The sequence below is a fragment of the Athene noctua genome, chromosome 16, assembly GCF_965140245.1.
Source record: "Athene noctua chromosome 16, bAthNoc1.hap1.1, whole genome shotgun sequence".
NCBI classification, from domain to species: Eukaryota; Metazoa; Chordata; class Aves; order Strigiformes; family Strigidae; genus Athene; species Athene noctua.
In genome coordinates, this window is record NC_134052.1 from 12,841,037 (window position 1) to 12,865,703 (window position 24,667).

Below are 24,667 nucleotides of genomic sequence, written 5' to 3' on the forward strand. Positions count from 1 at the left end.
CTAGGAAAGAGCAGTCTTTGCCATCATTGCTTCTAAATGAAACTGCTTTGCTCCCGGGGAACTCAACACCCCCTGAAGTCCTGAGAACTGGTAAATAGCAAAGCTATATTTATTATATTTGGCAAAACTGGAGTGACCTTAAGTGTAAAGGCCAATTAAGTGTACAGAGGAGAGAGGAACAAAATGTTAGGGACAAACAAGTGTGTGGTAGCTGGAGAAACTGTCACGCTTGAAAAGTTGGACAGATTTTTATTAGGATGTGGATTCTTGGATGGGGTTGACTATCTCTCCAGCCAAAGTCTTTAATTTTTACTTCTGTTGCTTAACTTGTGTTTGACCAATAAACAGATCACATGGTGACCTTAAACAGTTTTTTAAAGAAACACAATGATATAATACCCTTTCATTCTCTCTTTTTTTTTTTTTTTTTACTGCCTCCTTCCTTCATTTAGGGTTCTTTCTGCTTTTGCCATATTCTCCTCCTCTCTTCACCACCTGTCTACTCTTTTTCTCCATATCTTTTGGGTATTTAATATTTAAAAAGCAGCTAGAAGATTTAGGAGACCTTGGTCCTATTAGGTTGCCTTTTCTATGAATACTGCTATCAGAGTAATCACCTTTTGCACCTAGCTGGAAAAGGGCCATACTGATATTTGAGCCATAATTATAAAACGTGTTAAAGTCTTCTGCTGGGAAAAGTGTTGCTTTTTTATTTCATTGATGAGTCACTTGAACGATCTACCCTAATGTTGAAGACAGTTAAGGAAGCATTTTAGCATTACTTGCTTTTGTGGGACATCAGACATTTAACGTTAGCTTAAGATAGTTACATGGCTTTGCTAAGAATATTTCAGATGAGTCAAATCAACTAATGTACATGGACTAGTTACTGGTTAGCACACATCCATGTTACCAACACTATGATTAAGTTGGGGAAAATGTCCTGTAGCCTGTTCTAGCTAGGCAAGTTTCCATCAATTTTTTTCTGAATTTATTTCATAAACTTAGATTTTCTGTTTCATTTTTGGTTTAGTCTGCAGGGTATTCACCTTGTATTTAAAATCTGCAGACTGTTCAATCCTCCTCACACATTTTGCAACAATCCAACTTTTACAATATTCAAAATAATGTAGTGACCTAAACATGAAATGGCTTACAAAGGCTTGGAGAGCACACATTCAAGCTCTGATTTTTATATTACCATCTTTATTTGCTGAAACAAATGGGAACTAAAGGAAGCTACTGCCACAAGCAATCTGTGTCACCAGTTGCAATGCGCATCTTCACGGATAGTTTATAAGCAAATTCTTCAAAATTGTTTCTACATAGTTTGAGGGGTTTTATCCTGCATTTGGATCCATGCTTGATAGTATAGGAAAAAAATAACAGGGTCTCTGATAATATGATATATATATCTTTAGCAAATTATTTAAATTCATTTAGTTGTGGGCATAGAATAACAAAGAGATGCAGAGAATACTAACCAGTGGGAGGAAAGACTGGGAAAGAGTCAGGGTTTGCCTTTTACCTTTGGTGCAGGTATGTATCATTCATATCATCAGTGAAATGTGTAGTAGTTACAACATTAGTTGATTGGCTAGTTAATAAATTTGACACAGAGAAATTAACAAAAGAAAATAGATGGCATTTCTAATGGCAGTTAAGGGGAATAATTGTTCTAACAATTGATTGAATAATATGTCAAGCAATATCAACATCAAAATGAAGGTAAATGCCAAACAAGTAAATGAAACAATGATAGTTTTTAAAGTTGTGATATTTGAGTGGGAAATAAACAAGCATTATGTAAGGACTTGTCTACATGGAGAAATTCATCAGCGTATCTACATTGGTATAATTATACCTTTCAAAGCAACATAAGTGGAACAAAGAAACGGCACTCTGATTGTAGAGTAAGATCCTCCACACAGGGAGTTATACAACTCTAACTCCGCTGTCGTAATTATGCTGCTGTGGTTACAGTGGTTGATTTGCCCCTGAAGACAAGCCCTAAACCATTTGATGGTCTCCTGCCACAGACCTGCCCGGCTCCCTCAGCACCAGGCTGTGGCATTTTGCGCTGCCCAGCCAAAGGAAGGTTGTAGTTGTATCGAGGCTACCAAAGGATGCAAAGCCGAATGACAAACCATGTTGTTGCTGAGGCTGTAACCCATCATGCAGTAAAGAGGCAGGCCCGCTTGGTAAATACCATTTAATGCATTCAGTTTTATAACACTCAAAACACCCCCCCTGTTACCATATTTTACTATGGCATATTTTCCAATTGTGATAACATAATTTTTAACATTCTTTAACCTGCTTGCTAGGAAGAAAAGTAGGAGTCTGTTGTTCTCTACACCTTAAATAAGGTGATAAATAGCATCTTGGTGACGTTTGAATAAAAAGTTGACTCCAAGCTTTGTGTTTGCGAAGAGTCAGTAATTTTCATGGCTCAAGATTTGATAAGCTGCATTTGAAACTGGGAGGGAATGAGGTAAAATGGAAGATGTAGAACTTCTTTCCCAGGCACCTCACACACTTGGATCTGGATCTCTGAAACCACGTTCTGATGAACACAGAGTAACTCTTTAAATAGGAAAATTCAGGCCTAACAGGTGAAAAAGACTGAATTAACAGATCTGAAAATCACTCTCTGGGAAGGAAAAATTCATCTCCCATCCAAGGGTTTGAGCTGATTCAATGTGCAGCAGTGGGTCAAGAGAAATAGCCTCATGTCTGCCCGCCTGGTCCTCTGCTTTTGAGAAAAGCACTAACACAGACTACAGCAACAATACGTGTGAACAGTTACACTTTCTAGCTGTACATCTATGTGTTTCTATATGTCCTGGACCTCCTAGAGAAACTGTGCTACAACTGGCAGCGAGTACCCAAGAATGCAACTGGGAAGTCTGTGTCCAGCCTGTCCCTGGATGCCCTTTCAGTGGATGCAGGCAGAGCAGCGCCCAATCCATCCATGTAAACCTGCATTTTGTTTCTGCATCTGCAGATATTACAGCCTCAGCTTAAAGGAGCCTAAAGACAGTACGGCCTGTAGAATATTTTATGATTTTAACATGCTTATGTACTATGTGGCCTTTTTTAAAATCACTGTAAATGTATCAAGATTATAGGTGTTCATGTACGCTATACTTTACAAGAAGAAAATCAATTTTTCATTCCTTTGTGGTAGCTTGCAGTACAACTGGAATATTACCTGAACCAAGTAAACAGAATTATCTTCTAACCTGAATAAGAAAAATGTAGCAGAAAGTCTTTATCTCTCTATTTTCAACTTTTATTATCTAAGTTTGGCTGTGATTTAAAAGAAAGAAGGGAGGGGAAGATGAGCCAAATGCAGAATTGTTATGAAAGAAGCTAAAACGAGCCCTGTGAAAGGCCTGTGAAAGGTTCAGAATGGAAATGATTTTCAGTTTAAATTACTTTTGCAGGACTAGGATGTGGCAGTCAGGAAGCTTCTGTGAAAAGTCCATTCTTTTTTCTTCTACCTTTTTTCCCTTTGCTGGTTTGCATTTCTATGAATTACCTATGGCCCAGGCTGAAAAATACCTATCTTAAATGTTCATCCCTATGTATTTGTTCCTGGAGTATATGAGCACTTCACACACATTAAGAATTTATCTTTTATAAACCCTCTGTAAACATCAGGGTTATTATTATCCTTATATTACAGACATAAATTCCTCAAGGTTACATTAAAAGAACTGGGAAACAGATTTTTGTCATAGGCCATTCTTTTCCTTGCATGCTTATGACAGATATCTGTTTGTAAGTATCTATTTACAAAACTCAAATAAATGGTACCCAGGTTTGAGGATCATTCCATTAACAGGAGCACGTGGCAGCCTGACTAACAGAAGAGTTGGACCTAAAGCAGAATGAGCCCCTTTACTCAAAGAGAGGAAGGAGGTTTATGGTCTTTAGGTCTGAAGCTCCCGGGTGTCATGGATTCAAAGATACTGTCTAGCTACAAGGGTAAGGATTCAGATCATGGCTTAAAATGGGGCTTTGGGGCATGAAAAACCCACACCACCTTTCGCGGCGATTGGTGTTTTATCTCTAACAGCACAAGTATGTTTGTCTCATTAAATCTTGTTTTAAACATTCAGCAGTATATAGCACTCCCTACTTCCTACTCCCAAGTGCTCTTAAAGGTGTTGCATCTCGTTTTAACACTTGGTACGTTGTTTTCAAATGTTGGCTACATCTTAATGACAGATACGAAGAGAAGGACAACTCCATTTGTGACATGTTGATACATTTTGGTGTTTAGAATTCAGATTCTTTTAAAATTATATATTCTGTAATTACTGCATCAGAATTAATGGAACTGAACCAGTGTATGTCAGTGGAGTGTGTTTTACTCAGGAGATTTTCTGTATTATGTCCATATCTTATATTTTTGAGTTATTCATCCCCTGCAATAATGAAACTGGCTAAATATCCAGTGCTGCTTATGGAAAACAACAAATGAAAATGCATTCCTGCTGTGATCAGATGACTTTCACAGTTACGGTTTCTCTCCTTCCAAATGTATAAGTAGAAATGTCTTTAGTGTCTTTAAAATTTACATTATATAGTCTCTCATACTATGCTCTCCCTTATAAAATCCAATTATAGAATTTGACTTCATGAGCTTTTTCCTGCTTTAGTGAAGTCCACAGCCTGATATAGTCCTAAAAAAAAAAAGTGTGGATAAAAAAAGTGTGGTTTTAATTTTTCCATATATATTGGGAAAAAAAAAGAGATGTCATGCTGAATCTATACATGCAATACAATAGCAGTTCTGTTGCTTTTTACGTGGAGTGATACATGACATTTTACAAACAGGGTGAGTGATTGTCATGCATAGTGTCCAGCAGCTATCCCGGAAACTGCTCTGGGCTCTTAAACTTACGGACTTAGAAGTAACTAATGTCTGGTTCATCTATTCAAAATTGCATCTCCCAGTGCTTTGCAAGGTTTTTTTGTCTGGAAGTATAAAACTTTCAGATTTTTCTTTAGATTAAGGATTTTAAAACAGTATTGTTTTCTTTTCCTAAATTTCTAGACAATGCTTTCACCTCCTTTTAGGAGGAACTTTTATTGTTTCAACTTCTGTCTTAGAAATAGGTTTGGATTGATGTGAAGATGATAATAGTTATGAAAAAAATTATGTTATCGCACCTCAGGTTATTTTTCCCTTGAAATATTCTAGATACTTTTCTTTATTCTAAACTCTTCAATATGTTTCTTGAGCCAGCAGAAGTTTATTGTGTGAACTTATTAGTTGCCAGTGATCTTTCCTGGAGAATGGATAGCATCTGTTTTTTGGTAAGACTGATCTTGTCTTGTTTTTTAAAGACACCATCTGCTTTCCAGTGCTCCAAAGGGGACTGTGGTGTCCAGCGGGATTTTTATCATATGTTTGCCTCCTTTTCTGAACATCTGAATATTTTAGAAGGCAGCTAAAGGCATAATTCTTCCTCCTAAACAGCATACTTCTTTATATATTAAAATCATAGGGAAGTATTTTCAACAAATTGAGGTTAGAATTGTAAAATGCTTCTTATAAATGTTAGACTTCCATATTTAATAATGGATATTCAGTGTACACTCATCAAAAACAATTTTTGGTACAGTCATTGCAAATATATTAAATTAGGCAAAAAATGGACCCATTTTCTGAAATGGGAGCTTTGGATTTGGTCCCCTAAAAATTGCTCACCAAAATGCTCTCAGAAATGCCTTTTTAGTGTCACCAATCACATCTACATTTTAAAAAGAACAAACAAAATCCAGCTTTATTCAACTGTGAATTCTGTTGACCTGATTGAGCAGCTTCTGTTCCTGTGAAAATTCGTTACTTGACTGCAAATTACAATGAAAATCTTTCGTCGGGATCATGACGGGGTATGGGTGAGGATTCTACTGGCATTTTATTTCCTTTAAGTCCAACTAACAACCCAGTCCCTTTCAGACACCAACAGTAAAGCACATGCTAAAGTTTAAGCATGAGCTTTAGTATTTTCTTGAATTAGAGATTTGGCAACTAGTGGGAACACTAATGTGAGTGAAATCATATAGGTGCTTAAGGCTAGAAAGATCTGAACTATAGAAATAATAGAAAACTAAAATATAATTATTTCCCTCATTTGAGGTCACATTCTGTGTTTCAGAACCAAAACAAGAGGACTGTTTCACTTGTCGCTATTAAAAAAAAATATTTCTATTCACATTCTGTGAAGTCCTTTGCTATGATTACTGCTTTAATGCAATATTTCACTGTGGAAGGTCTGAGGCAGTGACTAAAGTATCTGAGTGGATTGTTAGCACAGCTATTTCCTTCACAAGGCTCATAAATTTACTAGACCATTTTCATGTAGTTTTTCTTTGTTTTTCTCTATGTTCAACATGTGCCAGATGTCATTTCCAGACTGATTTTTTTGTGTGTGTGCAAAAGATGCACAACACGAGGGACAGCCAAGCAAATGCATTAACGGATGCAACGTTATTGATGAGTAGCGGCGTCTGGTGTTCAGTGGCATCAGGCTGCGCTCCCCATGGATAATCACAGGGAATGCCACCCCAGCCCCATCTGTTCGTGCTGAAGAGGTTTTACAAAAATAGGGAAGTCACGTGCCTGCCTTGTTTTATGACACTCACCTATATCACATCCTATCTAATGTCTTGCTTTATATACAGCACAGTCAGTGTTTGACCTCTTCGTCCATATGTGTTGCACAAGTCTCTGTAGTTTTCTACATTTGATGTATGTAGATGCACACACTTGTATAGAAGGTGTTAAATACGTGTGCCTTCATACTATGTTAAAAACAAAAAATATTTTGCTGCATAGCTTACAATCACATTGTCCCTGAATAAAACCTCTTCCAGAGAAACCAGATATTCTTTCTCATTGCATAGAATGGAATTATATCAGAACACTGGATTCAAACACAACTGTAATACAAGGAATTTTAAGTTCTATTTCAGCCTCAGAAATAAGAGATTATTTCTATTAAAGTGTGACTTCATCAATAATGTCAATAAATGTCGTTTGGTCCTTATTTTTTACTACAGGTGATTAAGAAGTTAAGCAGGGTATATACCTGTTTAGTGACATTCTGTCAACAAGTGCTACAGAACACAGAGATCCTAGCTGAATACTGTTCCTTTTAACTTTTCAGGTCATGCCACTCCTGTCTGTCAGACAAATACAATAGGAATTACTCAATTTAACACCATTTCAGTTCTAATTGAATTCCATTTGCTAAATCCTGAATAAATACATTACAACTGCTGCTTCGGTCAAACAGAGAGAAATAGCCATCTTTTAATGACTCCCCTGTGGATTTAATGCCTATTCTATCTGTTACAATAATGATTCCTACATCACTGGAATATATTTAAAGGATAATAGTTATTTAAACATGCCAAGTCTTTATACAGCAGATAAGTATTTTTAATTTGCATTTATGAAATCAAAAGGAGGGCTAGAATAGCTAGTTACCGATTTGTCTGTTTTCTAAAGTATCTTGGTATCAGAGAAAAGATACAGGATTATGAAAGGGTTTTGTGTTTACTTTAAGTGTCAGTCCTAGGCGGGGAAAAAGGATCACATCGGTGATGGGATTCACGTCACCAAATACAGACAACTACCATGGAAATGCACCACCTGCTCATCACCCCAAAAGTCCACTGGGCAAAGCAGGCTACTTACATGTGATTCATCTTTTTGGACAGCAGATAGGTGGGAAAGCTTAGATGAATGACTCCATAAAAGTGATCTCAGGAGGATTAAATTCAAAGACATTTTGTCCATTATAGGGATTTGAAGCAGGTGAAATGAAACCCCCCATAGACCATAAATGAGAAGTCCATTTGTTGAAATTAGGAGGCTCACCATTGAAAGGAAGGTAAATGCTTTGTATGTTTAAGGGGCAGGGAGGGAGTAGAACTGTCTCCCTGGAAAAGAACCAAACCAAACCAAACCAGAAATTGGAATCTTACATTTGTTTCGGACCAGTTGAATATTTCAACTCAAAATATTACCATTTTTTTTATTTCTTCTCATAAGAGATATGAATCTTCGTAGCAGCTGATGTCACTCGCAGCCCAGTGGTTAGGAATCCACCTCGAACATGGGAGACTGCACTTCCCGAAATCCTGCTCTGAACCAAGCAGAAGGAAGACTTCAACCCACACGTCCCTGTATTGAGATGAATGTCATCATTACTAAGACATGGTAGGTCTGCAGACTTCTCTGCCTTGCTAGTTTTGTGAATGGTCACCTAAGTCCCACTTTTTTTTTTTTTTTTTTTTTTTATCAGCACAAGTTATTTGTCAAATTTGACTCAAAATGCTGAATAATTTCAGTTCTAATTAACTTTTTTTGAATAAACTATTCACAGCCTCCCACTCGCTCTGCCTCCAAAATTCCATCTTTAGTGCAGATCTTGTGAAACAATGTAGATCATGAGAAAGAGAGAATCTAATATAAACCATGTACTTTGCAGAACTTCTTTTAAATATAATGTGTTAAACATAATGGTCTTAAATATATGGTCTTAAAACCGTATCAATGCTAGATGATTTTTTTTAGGGCTGTGTTCCAATTAAATCCATTGAAGCTGGAGTTAGAGGTTACAGGTTGAAGATTCATACAGGACTTGAATGACTCCTGCTAGAGAAGTGGATTTCATCTCCTTGAACAAACGTGGTCTAATCTGTGGTTAAGGCACCGCACACAAGAAGCACCAGTTCTTGCTATGCAGCAGCATTTCTGTGTGAGCCCTGCTCCCTTAACCTCTCCCATCCAATTAGCCAACTGATGATATTTGTGTCTTGGTAGCAACATTTTTATGAGGAAGCTCTTTGCCCTTTCTGTTGAGGTAGAGACTAACTCTCAACAATGAAGAGTTCAAAGACTCATGTTTTGTCTCAGAAAGTTGCCTCGAACATTAAATGAGTAGAATGAACACTGAAATTGAGTGTTCCCCTATCAACCAGAATAAAGAAGAGTTACCTTTCCTGCTGCCTCCAGGCATGCTGCTTTTTCTTCTTCACCACTTCCTCTTTTTCTCTACTAATTTCCAAACATTCAAAAACGCCTTTGATTTTCATTTTACCCTGAAGAATTTTTAATGTTTTACTAATGTGCTGAATGCAGATCACTAGGAGAATATAATTCACCCAGAAATTAGATATAAAGTATCTATGGCAAAAGCATCATGTAGCAGGAAATAGATTTTATGAGTTTAAAAATGTTTTATCTGTTGTGTACAATTCATTCTGGTTTTGGAGTTCCTGCTCAGTCCTTTTAAGATAAAAGTCTAAAGGGGTGCAGGTGACAGAGTGGCTCCTGCTTTCTTTGCCTGTGGACAGCTTGCTCACAGCCCCTTCTCCACTACCAAAGGAGAGTTGTTTTAAAATATATTCCCAGTAGTCTTGCAGAAAGTTATATTTTTCTTATACTGGCTCTCAGTAAATATGCACCCTGTGGTGCACTGTCACTAAGGTAATCCACCATGGGTGATAAAAACATATTGAGTTCAGGATTTTTAACAAGTAAAGGAATGCAGCAAGGAAGATTCATTTGTAAGTTTGAGGTGAATGAATGGATGAGATACAGAGCCACTGATGACTGCCAAGACACCAGAAAGCTTATTCATTACTGAAAGTAACTGTTGTTGATTTTACAATCTCCGAGGACTGTCTCCACGCTTCCCACTTACACCCTTGGCCTTCTTAGTGTATTGGTAGCCACTTCCCTCCTAATCCGATCTGATCCAGAGCCCCCTGAGTGCTTTCAGGACTGTACTACCAATGGCATGTTAAATATCCCCATTGATAGTGTGGTGTCATCGGGGAATTCACTGCAGTCACCTTACTTATTGTCACCCTTAAGGTGATACTTCTTGCCTTCAGGTTTAATATTAACTGAGCTGATGACAGAATAAGTGATTTTTTTCTTCCCCTTTAGTTATTTCGGTATACTTATGAATCACCTTACAAAATCTTAACAAGCAGCCCACTCTAAGATAAAAGATCAGAAACTATCAGCTTCTGTGTTTCTGTGTTGTTTTCACACCTGATGGTATTTCCACTGTGGTCAGTAACGGGAATAAAGGAAAAAAAAAACCACGCAGTGATTTTGCTTCTTCAAGAATTAAACACTGAATGAGATATTTAGGATCATCTGGCCATACTGCTTGACCTTTTGAATGTTATGGCTGAATGGTGGCAATGTATTTTTGAAGAATAGTCACAAGATAGTATATAGGCTGGTGTCCAGAGGATCCCCTTTAAGGTTGTCTAGTTTTGGTTCTTGCATTTCTAGACTTTAAATATTGGTAAGAATGATTTGAAGAGGAGGCTAGTTGTGATGATAGGATGACTTATTTTAGAATATATGGGATTCCATTTTTCTATAATTTTGTTTTATTTTTTTCTTTTTCCCTTTATCCTTTTTTCTTTTTTTTTTTCACTATAATTTTATTTTTTCTTCTTGTGTTTTCTTTTTGTTTTGTTTTGTTTTGGTTTTTTTTCCCTTTTCTTTTCTCAGGGTGACCTTAAACTAATCTAATCTATGTAGATAAAAAAACCCCCATCTTCTACCTAATGAAAAGATAAGATAAACTCACACAGATTTGAGGTGTATGATACACTGTTATGTGCTTACAAACCAAAATGTATTGGCAGCAACCCAGAAGTGTCTTAGAAGATACACAGAAATAAGATAGACAGGTAGAAACAATTATTGATCAAGACCTTTTGTACTAGGAGCTAAAGTTAATAACATTTTATATCAAAATCAACTGTGGATCCTCAGCGTGAGAGATGTATTCTGAAAATGTTTACTCATACTTTGCTGTGCACAGGCTTGTAGGGAAGCAGTTCAAACTCAGTGGCATAGGAGCAGAAAAATGGAAGATCACAAAAACTTTGGAAACATAAGTGCTAATCAGTCATTATCTGTTCTTTTTTTTAAAGTTAAGGTGGCTACATGTGGCTAAACACAATAGACTGGACTTTTTTTTTTTTTTTAATATAAAATTCCTTTGTACACAGAACAACCATTTCAGGAAAGAACAGTCAGATTATTATATTTGCAATATAAATTTTAGTTATGCTGTTTAATTAAAGAGAACAAATGCAGTGTGTGCTCACAGTGTAAAATGAAGAATCTCAGTTAAGAGTGAGCTAGGAAAACCATGTGTAAAGCTAGCATTTTGCAGAACAGAGCTGTGTTTCAGTTGTATACACAGCTATTGCAGCCACATATGCAAATCTGCAGAGTTGCAGGCATGCATCTGCTTGGACACTTGGTGCATTTTGTTCTCCATTTTGTGTATGCATCCAGAATAAGTAAATGTGAAAGCTGGGAGTGTGAGTACCTGGCTGCCTTGCACAACCATGCCCGGTCTTACACTGCTTGTGGGCAGAGGAAGCTTGAGATTTTATTCTGGACTCAGTCATTAGTTAGCGAGACAAATCTGCTGCCTCTTCTGTGGTCAGATATGACAGAAGAGGCATAAACTGTCCTTAGGGATTATCTCAAATGGGGTGCCAACCCTTACAAGCACGGACCCAGCCTAGCCAGCTTGCAAGCTCTCCTTCCCACGGCCTGTAGTACTGAAGATCCATCAGCATTAAGAGCAGGAAGATCAGGCAAGTGTTAAAAAGGACGGCACAGGTGAAACCACCATGCTCGTACTGAAATACAGCATTAGCTTGGGGCTAGGCAAGGACACCAACTGGAGAGATTCCAAAGGTTCCCTTTTGTTGCTGAGTGCAGCATAACCTGGATACAGAAGAGAATCTAGTTCAATAAAGATACTCTGCTGTAAGATTGGTCTAAAGGAAGGTTTTACCATGAATATTTTGGGTGTAGTCTCTGCCAACTAAAATAACTTTGTTCCAGATTGAGACAACTGTGAACAAGAAAGAAAAACAAGCATACTGGCTGCATTTCCACACTGACACTTTGAACCAAGCTAACAATACTCCTGGTTTAGGCGTTAGGAATCGTCTGTAACTCTGAACTTACGTGTTCGCAGTGGGAGGTTTGAAAACAATTTCCAAAGGTTGCCATCAGTCGCTCGCTGCTTGAAGATATCTTTGTGCTTTTGTAGGCATCCTCGCTCTCATTTCAAATTAATGAACTGTGTGTCTTTCTTTGCGTCTGACCAACTGCAGTCGTGTTCCTGTACAGACAGGTACACGACAATGTTTCTTTAATGTACAATTATGACTTTGCTGGGGTTTGTTTCAACCAGAATTTTTTTTTTTCCTTTCCATTTCATATCCTGCAAAAACATGTGTATAATATTTTATTCCCTTTCTTCTTGGAAGCTTTGCTAATTATACTACAAGTAAAGGCCTTACTTTTTTCTTTCTGTTACATTTGAAAAAAGGATGCTTAAAGTTGGCATTACCTTTAGGAAGGATTTCTGGCAGAAGAAATTTCTATTCTCCCAAAACACTCAAGGCTAAGTTTGTTTTGATTGAACACTCTTCAAATGGTTTTGTTTTGGTTTTTTTTGCCTTTATATAAAATAATAGCTTTCCTTCGAAGGAAAAATGATATCTAAAGTCTCTCTTATACTTTGGATGTTCCCTTAGATGCTATAAAGAATATTTCTTGTTTCAGAACAAAAAGGGAAATTAAGACATTCTTGGTTTCCTCAGGTGTCTGATCTGCATAACTGAAAACTCAGACTCAAATGGCCGTTGGTAAAAAATCAAGTAATATCTAAGTACTACAGGATTTTACCTCCTGTGGCAAATTAGGAGAAAGTCGATTACTAAATCATATACCTTTGAAAAATGTGTTTTTTCCTTTTTTCCTCTGTAATCCTCCTCACCACTGGTGATTGCACTGCCCTTTGTTTCCTAAAAGGCATTTTAAAAATCAACTAATATCAGGTTTTACATGAACTTCAAAAGGCCCTAAAAATGCCATGAATCTCCCCAAGTAGGGCAGTGTTCAGTCTTCCAAAAGGGTTCAGAACTCTATGGTGAACGGTAGTTAAAACTCATGATCATTTCTTATCAAAATAGCCACATTTTTCATATTAGGGATGCAGCTTTTGGAATTGTGAAGCATCTTGCCGGCATTTCGTATCTTCTGCATCATTTCTGAGTCTGAATTCTTCCTGATCTTGTCAGACAATAGCAAATGTATATACAGCACCTTTGATCGCCCTGAGCTGCTCCCAAACAATACAGCCTGGACCATCTAATCTTTGGAAGATCAGTTATGGACTGAGGGATTTGGCAGTCTGATTCTAGATCATTATTGTAGTGACAACACCTCTCCCTTCATTTGTGGGCAGGAACACTACATCTAATCTCCCAGTGTTTTGTGCTGAACAAACTCCTCTGGGCTAAGCAAGAGACCAGGAGGTATGAAGGAAGCAAACAGACCCCAGAGGGGAGCCCTCCTCTGCGCAGCACTTATCAAAGCAGGATTTACTGCTGCTACTGCAGTTTCATGAGGCAGAGCTAATTGCAGTAGGGATCCTACAACGATGATGTCTCGCAGGAATGGAGGCAATAAGCTCCCTGTGAGAAGGTGGTCTTGTGCCTTTAGATCTTGGGAGAAGTGTCTTCAGGTTCTTATATGTGGTTTTACCAACTTAATGGGCACTGCTACCTTTTATGTAGTCAAGTCAAGTGAAATTCTCAGACTTAAGCTTCTTTTTCCACTACAAGGTTTTTACACAAGACGAGACAATCTGACTTATGACCTTGGATATTTAAAAAAAAAATAATTGGATACATGCTTGGTTAATTTGCATGTGTCTGAACATTTCAGCTAACATACATTAAAGATACATACTGCCTCTTGTCCTGAGCAGCTTTGTAATACAGGATGCTGAGATTACCTAGCTGTGAGTTTCTAGTCAGTATTTGTCATGAAGCTGTGGCAATTACTGAAATGACTGTGCATTTGCTCTATTGATTGCTGGCCCACCAAAATAAAATTACATTTGGCTTCAGATAATTCATTTTCTGTACCTGAATATCAGTTTGCTCTCTGCTGAGACCTATCAGCAAAAGAATACAGTTAGTGGGCTAAATGTTAACGTTTTTCTTGTTATTCTGAAAACATTTCATCATAGATTAAAAAAAATATTGCAGCGAGATACAGACATGTAAATGCCATTTCATGTTTGTACCTTGTGAGCTTTATTTCTAGGAGTCAGGCTACTCACAGGCAGCACCGAAGGAATCAGAGGAGTGGTGTGTTTCAAATAGTCCTGATGTGTCCGTGAGCCAGAAAGGGACAGAAGGTAAAGGGCCTGACAGTAGCAGTAGGTGAGTTAAAAGGCTGCATGGAAATTTGGATGAGGTAGTCTCCTGCGTGTTGGACTTAAGTCACGGACTCTGATTTGTGTCATTGCTGACTAGTAATGTAGCACTAGCAATTTAGAAGGCTAGGAAAGCTGAGTGGTATAATTTTGTCCAAGATGCTTATCTTCAGGGCCTGCATTTTTTCTGTGCATTATCTGTGTTTAGTCCCACAGGCACCTATTTCTTGAAAGCAGATGCAAATCTTCAGCATTAATAATTGTATGTATGTAGTGAGGTTCTCTGCTGAAAAATTGGCTCTGGGTTCATAATCTTGTGGCATGAAGGGAGCACCATTTAACTTTGGTTGTGACTTGTGAAGAAAACTTTAAGTATTCCTCATACAGACAAGATACTATGGGTTGGTAAATGCAGACTGACATACCAGTCATTATAGAAGGAAATTAAACACAGTCAGTAAGTTTGGCAAATGTGCTGATATCTTTTAGTGCGTGTAATACAGCAAAAATTTTAAAATGTGACATATCGGAATCCAAACCCCCCCACTGTTATTGCCTGACACAGAGATCCAGTGATCACAAAATGCTCTACGTTAACATAGGAAACAGTTAAATTTGAGATGGTTGGGAACAGGTTGGACTCTTCTTTATCTTGTGGCTATTTAGTACCAGTATAACAGTCTCAGAATCAGAAAAGCTCAAATTCCTCTTCGTGTATCCTCTCTGGCATGATGCTGGGAGCTTCCTTGATTATTTAGAGGTGGATATAGCATAACCATTTCATTATATCATGAGAGATGCACATAGCTTGTCATATAGAACTGTAGACATTTAACAGGTTCAAACCATTTTCCCTTGAGGTTAATCTAATGATTTCTGTTGATTTCAATGAGCATTGGACAGGGCCCTTAGTGCAGCTTTTCCCCATATGTTTTAAAATTAAAGTTTCTTGCCAATATTTTCAGGTTTATTGTAGCTTCCTTCTGCCTCAGGCAAGGAAAAACAACAGGACACAATGACAGCACATTATTGGAAGTAGCATGATAAATTCTAAATAGATATAATTAGCATATGACCCAAAAGAGACCTGCATATAATTAATATTGAAATATGGTGCATGCATTATATAGGAAAACATATTGTGTATTCAGAGCAGAACGTTTGGAGAAAGGAGCTCTGTCTGTAAATGGCTTGTCATTTTTTCATTTTAATCAGAATTGAAATTTCTGCACTTGAAGAAATGGAGAATGATCATTAAAAACACTTGGACTTTAGAAATGACACCACCTGCTTCCTTTTCCTCTTTTTTATTGTGACAGTGGGAAAAAATCCTTAAATCTTCAACTGGGGAAATGTGCACTAATGGGGAAACAGACCTCTGAGGAGAAAGCAGACTGACAAGCTGTTCAGGAGCATGAGGCTTTTCAACAAGTAACATTCACTTCTCTAGTAATTCTTGGTAGATTATGTCATATCGAGAAGTCCATACTTATTCGGACCCAGCAAAGTGAACAAGTAACAGATACATAATGAGCACCCATGAAAAAGGGAAAGAACATCTCAGATATAAGGTGAAGATTAAGAGAGGTAAAGCCACCAGTGAGCTGTGAATGTGCCGCCTTCTGAGTGACATTCAGTTCGTATCACACAGCAGCTCATTACACAGTCTGTTTATACCAGAGGGAAACAAATATAAAAGTTAGTCCTTTATATTTCATATTAAATGCAAAGAGTTCAAGGGAACTGAACGACTTCATTATGGAATCTGATACCACCCTTTGTATTTTGCTGCGTCCTATTTTAAGTAAACTGAATAATTTTAGTGGGTTTTTAAAAGACTTTATATCAAATATTTAATTAACATCTATTCTGCTACTTTGGAAGCTGAAGCTTTGGATCTGGAATATAATTTTTTATCAGAATGAATAAATATAAAACAGATGTTAAGCAGAGGCAATCAATTTATTCTTAATTGTAACTCTAGAGATGACTTTCTCACCAAAACACATTTTTTTTCTCTCTGTAGCTTTAATTCTCAGCTCTAATTGACACAGAGCACTGTCCAGCTGTATTTCTGGTTATATTAGTTCTTCCACTTACATTTTTGCACTAAGATAAATGCAGTTCGTAGTCACATTTTCAAGGAGTAGTCTTCACAAACAGTCTGTGGCGTGGCTTACTAGTTTCAAATTCAACATTTTGGATTTTGTGGCAATTCTGTCTGATAAGGTTGTTGCTACAGAAGGTATCCGGCATTTTTGTTCTTAAAATCTCACAGGGGTGATTGTACAGTAGACTAAAGGATGGCTGGTGTCTGCAGGCAGACTATCTTGCATTGTGACCTTGCTAAGATTTCCTTAGTTAAATGAAGTTTGATTTGAAGCAGAGCTGAAGAGAAGCTCTTTAAGATAAACCCAGATTGCAGTGGGAAGTGCTGTCAGTCAGTTACAGTCTAGCACTTTTCTGTGAGTTAGTGCTTGGGACTGATGTGTCTCTGGGTTTTGAACCATTGCCCAATGTAAAATTGAGCTTTCAAATGTAAGTTCATTAAAGAGAGCCTAACAATGGTCACAGAAGTGGCATAATTGGGACTAATAGTTTGTTTCACCATGTTTCATGTGTTCTGAATGTTTTCTTCAATTAATAATTATCCTGCATTATTCGTGTCCTTTGCTAAATAGTTGTTTAATATTATGGCTGAAAACAATGAAATTCTTCCTTTACTGTGATTTCCAGGCAATTAGTTCTGGGCAATGGGTTGCCCATGAAAACTCCTGACAAGTCTCATGGCCAGAAGAAAGAAAAAAATAAAGCAAACTGAGATTATTATGGAGCAAATTATAGACTTCTACACAATATTGCTCAGTTCTTTGCCTTTTGGCAAGCAAAGCTTTGGATAGCTATCCTAGAAAAAAAGCTGAACTGTTTTGTGTGTATTTTATTTGCATTAAATGCTTTTGGAATTACTCTGGTACAGATTCAAAAGACTGGAGAAGAGGTTACAAGCAGAGGGATCTAGGGGAAAAATAAAGGGAAAGTGAGAAAGCTTCTTTGGGCTGGCCATAATGATAATTGAACTTATCTTGAAGTGTTTATTAATTGAGTATTCAACCTGCTCGAATCTTCACATTTTCATGCTCTTCCTTCTATGAAAATTATATGACAACATGCTAATTTTTTTTTTTTTTTTAATTGCTGCAGAATGTTTTATTAGCTTTATTTCCAGGACTATCCTGTTATTATTCAGTGCTGATAGCAAACAGTTCATCTCTGGTGTACAATGCACAAGACAGACCTTCAGACCCCAGTGAAGACAGGCTTGTTAATACATGAACTGAAACGTTTCCGAGGCCAGTGTTTCATCCACAGCAAAACTGCTGTGCAGGTTTTCATGATGTTTTGATAAACGATTAAGCAAAGAAATTTGTATTTCAATCCCACCATGTTGAAATCAATGGATCCGTTAAACTGCACTACTGAATTGGATGACTGGACTGGAGACACCTGAAGACACGAAACTTCTACAAATACTCGGTTCTTAATTCCAAAATTTGTGTGGCTACCGCAGATCATTTACAAAATGCATTGTTAAACTAAAAGTACAGTGGCCTCTCAGCTTCCCGGATTCCTCTACCCATTTATATAGCCCACACTTTTTTCCTCTTTTGTTGTTAAATATAAGCTCCAAATAAGGATCTCTGTCAGTCAATATTGCAGGTGTTTTTATTTTACCCTTTTCAAACAGTGAATACCATTTTTAAGTTGTTACAAGGTACTAGCTGTATACAAAATAATGCTTCTGATGGTAAAATTGCCAGTTGCATGTCGTAATTCCTCCATCGACTGTCAGACCTGTCATGTTGCAGAATGGTAGGTCAGATGAATTGGTTATTAATAGATCTATTCAAAAATAAGCATTTAGGGTTTATTTCCACAAAAAAAAAAAAAAAAAAAAAAGAGGACTGGCTGCATCATTTATCTGTGGAAAGTGAGTAATGTCTTTATCCTTTTTAGCCGATTAATAAACTGTTATCCCTAGAATAGTAATTTCAGGACCATGCCATTATTTGCTAATTCTTCATTTTTTCATTTCTTAAGAAAATATTAAAATTGCAGTTGGCCACAGCAGGACAGGCCCATGCATCACTGAAGAAACCAGTAATTTATGGTGCATTTGAAACTCTATATTAACATTCTAGGCTGTAATGAAGTTTCATATCGAACAAGGTCAGGCCTGATTGTATGATTAAATAATTTGAAAATGTTATTAAAAGTTTGCATTTCTCTTCAGATTTTCAGCATGACCATTTTACATTGGGGCACTCCATTAATCAAACCCACACGGGCTTCGTTGGGTCATGTTCATTCTGTCACCTATGTATGCAGACATGGAGTGATCAGGTTAAACAAGCTGCAGAGGGGTTATAAAGTTCTCACGAGTGGTTGGTTTTTATCTTTTCCTCCCAACCTGGAAATCAGATACGTATCAGTGGTTGTGGCCAGGTCTTGGCTTGGGCCACCACACTGGGAAAGTTGATGTCTTATACCACAGCCGGGTATGTATTATCTTTTGAACAGTTAATTCTTCTGTTATGCTTCCGATTAATCATCCCTTTTTACCAAGCGCTCAGGGTACAGAGCTGCATACCTGGTACACAGCTGCATACCTGGTACACATCAGTACCTCCAGGCCTCATTCTTCCTCATCACAGCAACCTCTGGTCCTTCAGAATCCAACGGATTTATCCCGACGCCACCTCGCAGCGCTACAACCCCTGTCTGCACGTGAAGAAGCAAACTACTGAGCTGAGAGGATGGATCTGAGGTTTCTCTGGGCTTCTGTGATACAGTGGCTGGTTAAACTCAAGTCTCCTAAATCTCCTGCTTGAACCTAATCAGTGTTTTGGGAAATATGTAGAAACATTTTGCATGTTAATGAAGTGCTGTTTGCTAATGGATGACACCTACAAATATGGCATTTGAGCAGAGGAGTGACTCAATGGGCTTTTTCCCTGTGATTGAGACAGTCTCTACAGCCCCTTAAAAATAAACCAGAGTACAAGACATTAATACTTTATGTACTTTTAATTGAATGGGACTGCTATTGAGTTTGCTGGCTGCAAAACCCCCATTAATATCCACATTTCCACGTGTGGAAGTCTGTGAAACGGAATTCCTCCTGCAAAATTACACTAAGCCATCTTTCATCCTGCTACTTAGCGAGGACCTTTGGTCCTTGTTTCTCAGCTCTTTTCCTCAGCTATAGCACTTGTCAGTTTGTATTATGCATACTTGTAAATAACAGAAAATGAAAAAGATATTATCCAGGTAGAAGGTCGTGGAAGATTTACAATGTGGGCTTTGAATAATCCCAAGTGTTAAACTATTAAATGTAGTGTGTGTATAAATGTATAAGTGTTACATATATTTTTTATATATATATATGTATGTATTTATATAAATATATATATATAATTGTAAACATTTCCTTCTCCAGTAATGGCTAAGCTCCAATACTGGAAGATATAGCAGGAGTTTTGCCATTGATATCACCAGTGTTGGATCATGCCAAGAGGATAAAATAAAAAACAACTGTCATGTATGTTTTGTTCCCTGAATTTACTTTCTTCTGCTTTGGTGGCAGAGCTGGCCATCCTCCATGAGAGGTCAAAGCATCTAACGAGGAAATAGACCCTTAACACCGTCATTCAAGTCAATCCTGCAGTTGAGAAGAAGGATGGGAAGGTGGCGTGCAAAAAATAGAGCAGCTCTGACTTTTCCCCGAAAGCTTGTCAAGAAAAAAAAAAGATCTTCAGAGCTGGTATTTTTTCACTACATATTCAGCATTCACAACAAACTCATAATGCCAAGAAATGTGGATTGTAACCTGAATGAAATGAAAAGTGGAGCTTTGGAAGCTGAATGGCTGGTTCCCTGCCCTGTTCTCCTCTCTTTGTAAAGGTAATGAAGGTTAACCTGAGCAATCAGATAGGGATTCCTTTTGTATAATTGAATTTCTGATGGCTTTAATCCACCTACCAATGGTTTATTGCATAAAAAACATGTCAGGAAGCTGCAAGCGAATGCCTGGAGAGTTCAGCAATACAGAGCCAACAGAATGGTTCCAGGTGCTGTGAACAGGAGCAGGCTTCCAGCTGCTGTCAGTGTCATCGCAGACCAAACACTCTGTCCCCAAGTCCCAAGGAAAATACCAGTGGTGTCACACACCAGACACAGCTGAAGCGGATTTGCTGTAGTTCTGGACCTACAAGTTTTGTTCTCCTTTTAACACTCTGAACTGTAAAATAATAAATGTACATTTGCAGACTGTTATCTCTGGGCCTTGCCAGAGATATGTCATCTGATTATGCATGTAGGTAGCATTTAACATCATCTGCCCTGACACATTCATAAGATAAGACAAAAATAATATTTTATCACCATGCAGTAACAGCCTCTTATCAAACTCCAAAGTCTTAATTAGGGATTTCTCTCCAGTTTCCCGCTTGTCTGATGACCATATAAATGTCTAAACTGGATAATTAATATAGTCTATACTGCATGATAGTATACAGCAATTTAAAGCTCTATGCAGTAAGCTCAACAGAAACATTTCCCTTTTACAGTGCTAGGAATTCATCTAAATATGTGCATCTAGAAGTTCCTCTTATGATATTGATTCTACTTTTTCACTTTATAGTTTCTGTGAGGGAATGCTATTGTCTCCATTCTTCATAAACTCTGAGAGATGAAAGGGTATTACGTTGTTTATGATCCCTGGCATAAATGACTTTTTATATTTTATTTCAAATCTTAATCAATATTTGCTCTGTAGTTTGCAGATTAATATACATACAAGATGTACACATTCTACAGTGGGAAAAACCTACCCAGTGCTTCATTTATATTCCAAATCTATTATCCCTATTTTTCTTAGCAAAAAGCTTCTTGCAAATTTAAACTGGAGCTTTCAAGTTCCTTATCCTTTTCTACCACTGTAGGAATTATGTCTAATATTTAAACAAGTTTTTAGGGAATGAGGCAAAGACTGAGAAGTAATATTAGTCTCTACAAAACCACGTTTCCAGAATTTTCCCTTGATTGTTCTTTAAATATAAGTAGTGGCATTTGTTTTTTTCAAGCAATTACCAAAGAGAAAATATTCCTGGAAGTCTTCACGGTCTAATGCACTGGTGTGCGATTTGTGTCTCCTAGATGAAGAGGTTCATAAAATTTTGAAACTTCTTACAGGTCCAGCCAGGAACAAGGTGGATCCACCATGAGGGAAAGAATTTTAGGTTGATCTCCCCGTGCAGGGCAGCTGGATGGGTGGGACTATCGTTTTGGGACAGTGCTGTGTTTAATCTGGGGGTAGTGGGAGCAGTGTCTGACCCAGGCTGGGCACGGGACAAAGCTCCAGAAGCCATAAACTGAACACTGTCACTCCTTGAACTTAACATATGCAGAGACAGTGATGTCAGAAACCAGCGTTAATTGTATGCAGCAAGATCTGAAACCAAATTTACAGGCCACAGAATATAAAGAATATTAATGTCAGAAAATCAGTAACAATTTCAAACTCTGGGGGAGAACTGAGATCACTGCTACTGAATTTGTAGTAGCTGCTTAGAGATAACAGTAAGATTTCAACAGTTCAGAAACTTTGCTTACAGTTGGATTTGTTCTGATCAAAGAGCCTGTTAAAGGAGGAAGCAGGAAAAGCACAAAAACAAGCAAGATGGACTGATGACACAACACAGTGCTGGCCTTGGGAAATGAATTCTAACACTTGGAAAACATTGTAGCTGTCTGCGTCACAAGAAAGACGTTAATGATGAAATAAATTTGGGGAAATCTGAGGATGATTGCAGAGGATCTGCTCTATGTGATGGTGAAGCCACTGATAAAATTCAAAAATTTTCCAGAGAAATTTTGGACCACTAGTAATTTATTTTTAAACATGTAAATGGATGTCTAAATAAATGTAAATGAAACATTTAAAAAGTTTTAAAATAAAATTTAAACTAATTTAGATACTCGATTCAGGAATTTTTTTTTTTGAGTTTCCATGTTTTTCCTTGTTTGGGATAGCTTATGACTTTAATATGTCAAAAGCTTAGTATGAATGGAGAATAATTTCTAGGGTCATCTAACATTTACCTGTTAGATTGTTGCTTTATGCAAATTCCTGGTTAGCTGATATTTTTGGTGGTGCATGGAAAAGAAATAAATGTCCGAAGAATAACATTGTTTATGGACCCGCAGCTGACCCTGTTTGTGACACTTTAATTTTGTGTTTCTGCTGCTCTCTCCAGAGGACATTTTGGACAGCTACTGTTTCTTACTAGGTGCTTGCATCTAGCTATAGTTTGAGGCTCAGAAAATATGCTATAACTCACAGACAGTTACATTGGGCCTTTCCATTTCCTCTAAAAATGAAAAGGGATCCTTCTTCTGTTAAAAGTTTACTTATTTTTCAGCTGTTATATTCATTTTTATCAGATTTTCTGGTATAAAACTGATTTACCTGTGATATTTCTTTCTCTCCTGAGAAATTCGCATCTGTTTCTAGCACCTGTCTCTAACTTCATTCAAAAACAGTGGTGGTGGGAACATTAATTTTATGGATATATTTGTATCATTGCGTTTCTGTCAATAAATCATTTGTTATTTTCAAGAAGAACCTGCAACCTCTACCTATCAATATTTTTCAGAAGCAGAGCTAATGCACAGCAGCTAAAAATAATCTCAGGGAACAAAAATGAAAAATACAGAGAAGTCAATGTTGTGAGTTAACACTGGCGTCTTCTGAATATTTTTACCAGAAAAGGACCAAAGAATCAGCAGAGCATCAGCTTGTTTCAGCAAAATTTATAGTAGTAATCAGTTCCTGTACAGCTTTGATACCCTTTCAGCTTTTGACTCTTGATTTAAATCACTTCTCCGGGAATACTGTGAATAAACCAGCACCCTGCACACAAATACAGTCCACAAAAGGCACTCATTCTCTCCCCAGAAGTTCCACTTTTTTTTTTTCTTTTTTTTTTTTAAAGGGATTTTGCTCAGCAGAGCAACTCACACAGGCAGATATTCACTGGGTTTCAGTGGGAGGCAATGTTTTAGGTTCTCTGATCTGATAAAAAATGACAATTCCTGGATTGTGTCTGGGCCTGGCTGTAGACACACCATCTACATGGGTGTCTAAATACAAAGTACTTGCTTCACCATGAGCTGAGAAATGCACCAGTAGACCAGGTGGGATCCTGGAATGGGAGTGACAGTTCAGTGCTCCGTCCTTGCTCCCCATCCTTTCTCCATTCACAGACCAGTGGCAGAGCAGAGCAAAGGCTTCATGGAAACAAAATTCCTGCTCTTCCAATAAAAGAGGAGGAAAGCTGTGATTCCTGAGCTCAGTCTCTCCATTCCTGGGATTGCAGTTTTGTTCTCTGCTGCTTACCCGGGGTGTATCAGAGCAGCGTCGACTGAGCAGCGACATGTATGTGTGGTTGCTTGGGGCAAGAGCTCGCATGGGTGTCAAAATGTCAAAACAGCTCCTCTGCCTGCCGTATTTACGCTTCTCCTGGGACTGAGGATAGCAGAAGTTGCAAGCTTGCATTCTCCTTCCAAATTTACATCCTATTTTTAAATTCCATCTTTTTTGGAGGGTGGGAGGGAGTAAATCTATGTGTACATATGTACTTCAAAAAGAACATGTTCTACGTTTTTTGTCAGTTGATAAAATATAGGGCATCGTTTTAAAAATAAGATTACTAGTTCTGAAATAATTGTAAGTATTAATTAAACGTAGGGGTTTTTCTTTTTTTTTTTTTAGTATTTCAGGTTCTAAGCCCCATAAACTTGGAGCAGACAATACTAATAATTAAAAAGGAACAAAAATAAGCCAGACAAAGCTTTTAAAAAATTAGAATTGTTTTCTGTAATCCTCCACTTCAGATACTGCATGCCAGGGCTCAGTCTTTGGATTTCTTTAATCATTTGGATTGGCCTGTTCTTCCTGCTGATTTATCCAGTGCTGCAGAAGGATTAAATCAGTTTAATGGACACTTGTTAAGTGTCTACATCAGTCTAATCAGCTTGACAGTGTTCTGGTTTATTCCTCCTTGTAACTTGTGGTATCGTAAAGATGCTGTACTGTACATAGCACCACTTAGTGGCAGAAGTCTACTTCAAATACTCCCTTTCGAAATCAAATCCGAGGAACTTTGTTCCCAGTCAAACCAAACCAGACCAGTACATCCCTTTTCCCTCCTCCCTGACTTTTCAGGTTCAGAGCCTCACAGCGTTGCTGTGAGTCTCTCTCTCCAGCACAACAGCACTTTGGCTCTAAGCAA

General features: G+C 37.7%; 1 long non-coding RNA gene across 1 annotated transcript in view; it reads left to right on the plus strand.

Moving 5' to 3' along the window:
• LOC141966985 (uncharacterized) overlaps positions 1–22,268 on the plus strand; it is a 101,046-nt gene extending 78,778 nt beyond the window's left edge. Inside the window, exons 2-3 of the long non-coding RNA XR_012634640.1 lie at positions 8,078–8,245; positions 19,960–22,268. This is a non-coding gene — a long non-coding RNA (uncharacterized LOC141966985). The remainder of the gene's footprint in view (positions 1–8,077; positions 8,246–19,959) is intronic.
• Positions 22,269–24,667: the final 2,399 nt, after the last annotated feature.